The sequence below is a fragment of the Mastomys coucha genome, unplaced genomic scaffold (genome assembly GCF_008632895.1).
Source record: "Mastomys coucha isolate ucsf_1 unplaced genomic scaffold, UCSF_Mcou_1 pScaffold13, whole genome shotgun sequence".
In the NCBI taxonomy this organism is placed as follows: domain Eukaryota; kingdom Metazoa; phylum Chordata; class Mammalia; order Rodentia; family Muridae; genus Mastomys; species Mastomys coucha.
In genome coordinates this window covers 2,184,626-2,191,887 of record NW_022196895.1, presented here as the reverse complement: position 1 = coordinate 2,191,887, position 7,262 = coordinate 2,184,626, and the positions used below count along the sequence as shown (strand labels likewise).

Here is a 7,262-nt window from a genome sequence, read left to right as displayed (position 1 = left end):
GAAGAAGAAGAAGAAGAAGAAGAAGAAGAAGAAGAAGAAGAAGAAGAAGAAGAAGAAGAAGAAGTTATTGTTTTCATTGTCTCCCAACAGTGGGAGTATTGAGCGGTCTCACTCTTTTGCTGGCACCCGAGACCCCTTTCTTCCTACTGGGTTGCCTTGTGTAGAAATGATATGAGGCTTTGTGTCTAGTTTCACTGTACCTTGTTATGCCATGTTCAATTGAGATCCCTGGGAGTCCTGCTCCATTTTGTTGTTGTTGTTGTCGTTGTTGTTCTTTTGGTTTTTTTGTTTTCTTTTTGTTTTTGGTTTTTGGGTTTTTTTTGTTTTGTTTTTGTTTTGGAAGGGAAACAGAAGAGGAGTGGACCTAGGGGAGATGGGAGGAGTGGAGAGGAACTAGAAGGGGTTAAGTATATGATATATATACATACATACATGTGTGTGTGTGTGTGTGTGTTTCCCTTGACTCTTTCTTCACTGGCATTGAACTTAGACTCCATGAATGGAGTGACTTAAACACAGTGAAAAAATATATCCTGGGCTACTCCCCGTTGACTTTAGTTCTACACCCCATGAACCAGGCTAAGCAATGTTCCCCTAATTACTTCCATTCCATGTGAGTCTCCACAGTGGACTCATCAGTAAGATTACTTCCATTCATTTCTATTCCAAGTCCATGTCTAAAGGAACTCATATGGATCAGTAGTGAATTTGGAAGAGGAAGAAGAGGAGGAGGAGGAAGAGGAGGAGAAGGAGGAGGAGAAGGAGGAGGAAGAGGAGGAGGAGGAAAAGAAGAAGAAGGAGGAGGAGGAAGAGGAGGAGGAGGAGAAGAGGAAGAAGAGAAATATAAATGTGAGACTATAAATAAATAAATTCACTACTGATCCACATGAGCCCTACAGTGAACTGGATGGAATCCCCTTTGTCTCTGGGGATTGCAGAAGAAAATCCTGGGGTGCTCTAGGCCAAAGCAACCTGGGAAACTGCAGTAAGGGATCACAAGTAAATGTTTCAACAGCTTTTGCTGGCTCTATGGCCTCTGTCAGTCATTTCAATGTGACCACTTACCCACAAGTCTCTGTAGATAATGCAAAAATGAACAAGTGGGCGTTCACCAATAAAGCTTTCTGTGCAGAATCTAGCTGAAAGCTGCATTTGGCTCACCAGGCTTCAGATTGCCAGCTTGCCTTTGATGTAGTCCAGCTTCCTCATTTTACATAGATAAGGGAAAAGAACCCTGGGAAACTGGAATCTCCCAGAGTTGCTAGCTGGCCAAGGTAAAGCCAGATTGCCTGTCAGAATCAGGACAAAAACCCGGCTTTCTTCCCATCATGCCACAGTGACTCCATCTCATTTCATAAAGATTCCTTTGCCCTGTCAGTGACATGGATGAGTCAGAACATAAGATACGAAGAAAGATGTGAGGAAAGTATGCTTGTGCATGATTAAGCTAGTCCGCATGCAGTGTGAAGAACCATCACTATCTATCCATTTACTCTAAACCACTATCATGCTTCAAAGGAACATTGAGATTTTTTTTATACCAATCACGTTGTAAGCTCCTTTTGGATAAAGCAAACAAGGAAGGGAAGAGTTCCAAATTCACCAAAGAACTGGTAACTTCCAAACTCAAGTTCTTAGCATGGTCCCATTCTGGAGTGAATAGCTTCATCAATCTCCTGCAGAATGTTCTGTGTCCATTTGTCCTCAAGATAGAATACATAGTTCCTAATATTCCCAAAGGGATTTGTGATCCCCAAAGCCTTGACTGACTGTGAGGTAGCTCATTTCCTCCCAGGCTGCCTGAGGAGAAGGAAATGACGAGGCTCCGAGGGATGAAGTCCCATCCTCACATGATTTTCTGAGGTTTCTCTCCAGGGGTTAGTCAGTAGGTCACCAAAAGCCACCAACAGGGGAATAAAAGCACCCGTGACTTGTCTGACACAGATGCATAAGCAAAGCCCTCAGAGTGAGCTCAGCATTGGCATGTTAGGAGTGATCAAATGCATGGGTCAAATTCAGCCACCAGTGGGGGGAGAGTGTGGGTTTGGCATCTGGAAACTCACTGACCTATTGCTACCACCGCAGAAAGAAAAATGCTTAGACAAAGTAAATGGGCAAAAGGCCTGTAGTTGTGTGACTGCTCTTTGAATACAAAGCTGAATGCAGAAGGAAGGAATGGAAACTCCCACATGCCGGAAGCAAAGAGTGAACACAAGTAAGAATGGTCAGCTTGCACTGTTGCCACAATGGCCCAGGAAGCAGGCACCTGGACTTTTCGTTCCCATGCACAGATAAAAATCCCAGCCTCCAGTCTCCTACAGAGAGGAGTGGGTGATCGCAACCCAAAGTCCAAACTCTTATAGGGCTACTGGCCCATGAGAAGGGAATCTGGATACCTCATTCCAACAGCCCTGATAGATAGATGTTAAAGAAAAGGCTGCGGCCCAAATACCTAGGAAGAAGAAAGGAAGCACCACTCCTTGCTGCCTCTCCCAGGTGACCTCTGCTTTCCTACTTCTCCTAGTCTTAACTTGCCTTTGTCCTGAAAACTCACTTTTCACAGTCAAGTAGGATCTCCTCAGAAGGGGACCCCTCCCCCATCATGATCTTATTGGATACTGTACTTGAGGATCTGTGGAGTCTGAGAATTCTGGAATGGGCAGGTGAGTATTAGGGCAACCTTCTTTGCTACTGGGGTCTTAGACAAACCGGATATGAAGATGAGGAATTAATTTCACAAGCCTCTCACTCTAACGACCCTAGAGAGCTGTGGTTTTCAGAATTCTGCAGAGATTCATGTGAAGCACACTAAAGGCCAAGAGAAATGATGACATAAACTCAAGTGGTGTGACTGCATTGTGACAGACAGGACTCTCACTGGCTTCAGCGTAAGCTAGCCCCCAGAAGATGCTGAAATGCCCTCAGTCTCCCTTACCTCTCCAACACACACCCCATGTAAAGCTGAGTCGGCATGGCGTGCCAACTGTAGGACAAAGTGAGGACCTTCCTTTTCTTAAATGGAGTGACTGGAATCATTCAATTACCTGCATTAAATGTAATGCCTCTTAATAAAGTAACCTTGATTTCTATAAGTGAGCACTCCATCCTCACAGGAGTGATCTTATTAATCACTGGATGGTCCCTCGGAGGATGCTCAAAGATTAGCACTAGTTTTGTAGGGAAAGTTGAGCTGCCACTTCTCCACCAGAAGCTACAGTCTGGGTACCTAAACAGACCCAATGGTATTCCAAGTCGAAATTGCCATCAAGCCAGTTTTTTACTAGTATTATAATCCAAAATTAAAGATTAAAGAATAGCCCCTCCAATTAGCTATTTCCAGCAGAGGATTTTGGAATAAAATGGTTTGGGTTTTGGCTCTTGGAATGAAAGTCATAGCTGTGCAACTTTCTCTTTGTGGTCCTCCAAAAGCAGAGCGGAAACATTTGGGGACGGCTCATCGCTTTGATGTGTACATACAGCACATGCTTTGAGGCCTTCCTGAAGCCTGGACAAGTTAGAGGGGCTGAAGGAGTACAGTTCACTCTTTTTTTTTTTTTTTTTTTTTTTTTTTTTTTTTTTTTTTTAATTAAGGAGACAAAGTCATAGCTGTAACAAAGAGTTGACTCCCAGCTCATTTAGTTGTGTGACTTCAGGTATATCACATATATCAATGTGTGGTCTTCTCTTCTACACAATGGAAAGAACAAGAGGCACTTGCGCTCGGTGTTTTAAGGATAGATATTGAGCTGTGAACCCCTTATCTTGTAATAAACTCAAGTTTAGCTAAGGGAACCTCCCCTATCTACAGAGCCAGCACACATTATTAAACACCTAAGAGAAGAATCCCTGCTAAATTCCTGATGTAAAACATCCTTTTAAGGCTCTGTGGCTGCTTGGAAAGTATTCTCAAACTTGGGCAGTTGTAATCAAAAGAATGTACTTTGAAGAAATAAGACCAAGGGGCTGGGGTGTGGCTCTGGGAGAAAGCTCTTGCATGGCTTGTGCAAAGCACAGGGGCTCAACCCCCAGCACTTGAACAACCAGAAGACAAGAAGCAGGACTTGAGTAGGCTAGGGGTCTAGAGTATCAAGAGCTTCAAACCATCCTGGCTGGAGTCAGGCTGCCCCGATGCACAAAGGTATGATTAGTGCCTGGCTCAGAGTCACTGGAAAATTTCATAAAATGACTCATGTAAAAGTGACTTGCCCAGCACTTGGCTTAGAAGTCAAGATGTGTTAGCCATGTATGTTTGGGAAGCTCTTGCACACGGTGTCCTGCTTCAGCCTCAATCTGACTCACTGCTGGATGCTTTTTCCCAGGTGAATAATCAGGAGCAGTTAGTTAACAGAGGAGCTGTCAATCGGTGCTGGAGCCTGAGGGGGGCCCTGGCTGTGAACCTCTAGGGCCCCACATTCTCCGCAGCACCACACCACTCTGCTTCTCACATCCTGGCATTCTGAGAACATGGGAACCTTGGCCATCTTAGAGTATGTCAGGACTTGTGCAGCTCCCAGCATCTACCCAGATGAGGCTTCCTTTCGATGCTTTAGTGCTGCCTGGGAAGGGTTTTCTGTAAAGGGTTCCTGCTGAGGACTAGCTGCTGCAAGATCCCCGCAGTGCAGTGTGTCAGCTCTCCAAACTCCATCCTCTGCAAGCAATCCCGATGACTAGAGAGAGATCTATCCCCCCAACACAGTGTGTGCGCCCATGCGCATGCGTGTCCCAGAGCGTTTGTGGAGGTCAGAGGACAGCCAAGGTCGTCATGTCAGTTCTTATCTGAGACAGGGCCCCTTTTGCTGCTTTCCACTGTGCACAGCATGTGGCCAACCAGCTGGGAGATTCTGTATCTACCTTCCAGCTGCCTGGAGCTCTGGAATTATGGGCAACCATGCTTCTGTGCCTGCTTTTACAGAGGCTTTGGGGATTTGAACTTGGGTCCTCATGCTTACATGCCCAGCACTTTCGTCGTCAAGTCACCTCCCCAGGTCCCCACATAATATGTTTTCAAATACACAGATTAGTGATCCAGTCACTTCTCTATCAGAGCCCCACAAGCAGTCACTTTACAGCCCTGTTTATCCAGGCCTTAACTCTTTCCCTTTTCTTACTTGATTCTAATCTGTGGAATTCCTTCCTTCCTGTCATTGCTGCTGTTACCTGTAACCTAGCACTTCTCAATGTTATGGATTTGACTATGCAGTAGAACCCAGGAACCTGGCTTTCTTGTGTTTTAAAACAATGACTAAATAAATAACTATAAAAACCTGAAGATACGATTGGGAGGTCCTTAAAATGTCTATGATATTGAATTTGCCCTTGGCTCTTGGACTTTCTGAGGGAGCTGCTGAGGAAGTCAAGGAAGGTCTCAATTACACACACAGCATTGGGAGCAGCCGGGTGATGCTGCATGCCCTGAATAGTTGATACAGAATCTTCTTAGCCGTGCGATTTTACCAAAACTCTGTGAAGTAGGAGGTAGATAAGAAACTGTCGCCTCTGGGTGATTAAGTGACTCGCCTGAGCTCACAGAGCCCAGCGGGTTTTCTGACTTTGGGCCTAGGTCCCACTCTGCTCTGAGTGCCCTGCAGATAGTGGAAAATGCAGCTAACTACAGGTTCTGAAGCCCTGAGAGAGCTTCTGCGAGCATCCAGGCAAATCACTAGACAGTCACTGGGACAGTTGACAAGATTTGGGCGTTGATATTCAGAGGAGCGTTGCCCAGTGAGGAAGGAGAGTGCTGGAGATATTACCCCACTAATGATGTTGCCTCATTTTGGTAAAGTGTATTCACAGTGCTCTTAATTGGTCCTGAACAACTTGGGACTTGAAAGTAAGGTTGTATTTTCATTTGTAAGGGCAGCCAAATTATTGGTGTGATGCATGCTTATAGTCCTAGAACTTAAAGGGCAGAGGCAGGAGGATCATGAATTTAGGCCAGCCTGAGCCCCATGGTAAGTTTCAGCCAGAAAGGGGGAAATGGGGTAGGTGTAAATGGAGGGCTTGGAGAGGACAGGCTTTCTGTTATTGACTACCTCTTCCCTGCTTACCAGGCACTCCCGGGCCTGCTGTACCCCTCACCCTGGGATTCTGCCCCACACCTGAGTTCTCTATGCTTCTTGGGCAACATCCACTTACTCTCTTGCCAAGTGAGCTTTCTGACCTCAGAGGGATACACCTTTTACTGCCTGCAAAGGAGTTTTACTAACTTGAGTTCACGGCTCTGGGGACCAGTTGGAACATAAGCTCACTGTGAGCCAAACAGCACAGATGCAGCTGCAGAGCAAGAGGCCTGGAGCAAGCATCCTTCAAAGCCTGGATGGAAGGTTAGAAGTGGAGAGCCAGCCCTGCGTCCAGCTGCAGGCAGAAACTTCCCCAGGTGAACGTCTTAGGAACTGTTCTAAAAGCATCTCTAGGGCAGGCCTTGGTCTGCTGGGCTCGGAGACCTGCTCTTTCTTGGGTGTGTTTGGCTGCAGGTTTCTGCTGGGTCTGAGAAACAGCTGGGGAGAAGGAAGTGCTGGTCAGAGGCCACCTCCATGGCAGGAATTAACAGGTTGCCTCTGAGCTTTGGAACGATGTTCTGAATGCCTCCCTTCCTCCCCTACCTTACCCCCTTGCTCTCTGTGGCTTTTGCTCACAGAGATCCTGGGGAACAGATCTAGTTGTGTTTCCTTTCCAAGCTAACCTGAGGGCTCAATGTTATCCAGTGGAAGCCGAGTCTCTCAAGGCCCTACAAGACTGCCTTCCTCCTGGCCTTTTCTCCTATCACCTTTTTCCAGCCACACGGGCCCTTGGTTGCTCCCCCACCAGTTAGCCTGCGCTTAGCCCTCTAGTTCTGACACTCACTTAACCTTCTACCAAGATTTTTTTTTTCAGGTCATCCATGGGTCCTGAGCTCTCTGGGATCTTGAGTCAGATCTCCCTTCTTAACACAACACATACATGGATTTACTTGCTGTATTGCATTCATTGTCTTCTTCCCCTCAGGGTCTGGGACATCCCTGTCTTGTTCACTGATGGATTCTCAGTGCACCCAGGGTGTCTAGCTCCTGTTCTGAAAAAATAGGGGATTCCAAGGGTAGGCTGGTTCAGAGAAATGAACGAAGTTCCTGAGCATGGGTGCTCCGAGACATCCAGTGTCCCCTTCGTGTTCAGTATCCAAGCTTCTGGCAGAGAGGAGAGAAATGCAGACGGAATCCAGCTCCAGTCACACCAGCAGAGAGGAGAGAAACACAGACAGGGAGCCCAGCTCCAGTCACACCAGC

The 7,262-nt window shown here is 46.5% G+C and overlaps 1 long non-coding RNA gene across 1 annotated transcript in view; it reads right to left on the bottom strand.

Moving 5' to 3' along the window:
- LOC116086805 overlaps window positions 1-7,262 on the bottom strand; it is a 48,841-nt gene that overhangs the window by 25,375 nt on the left and 16,204 nt on the right. The gene's annotated exons all lie outside the window — the stretch shown is intronic.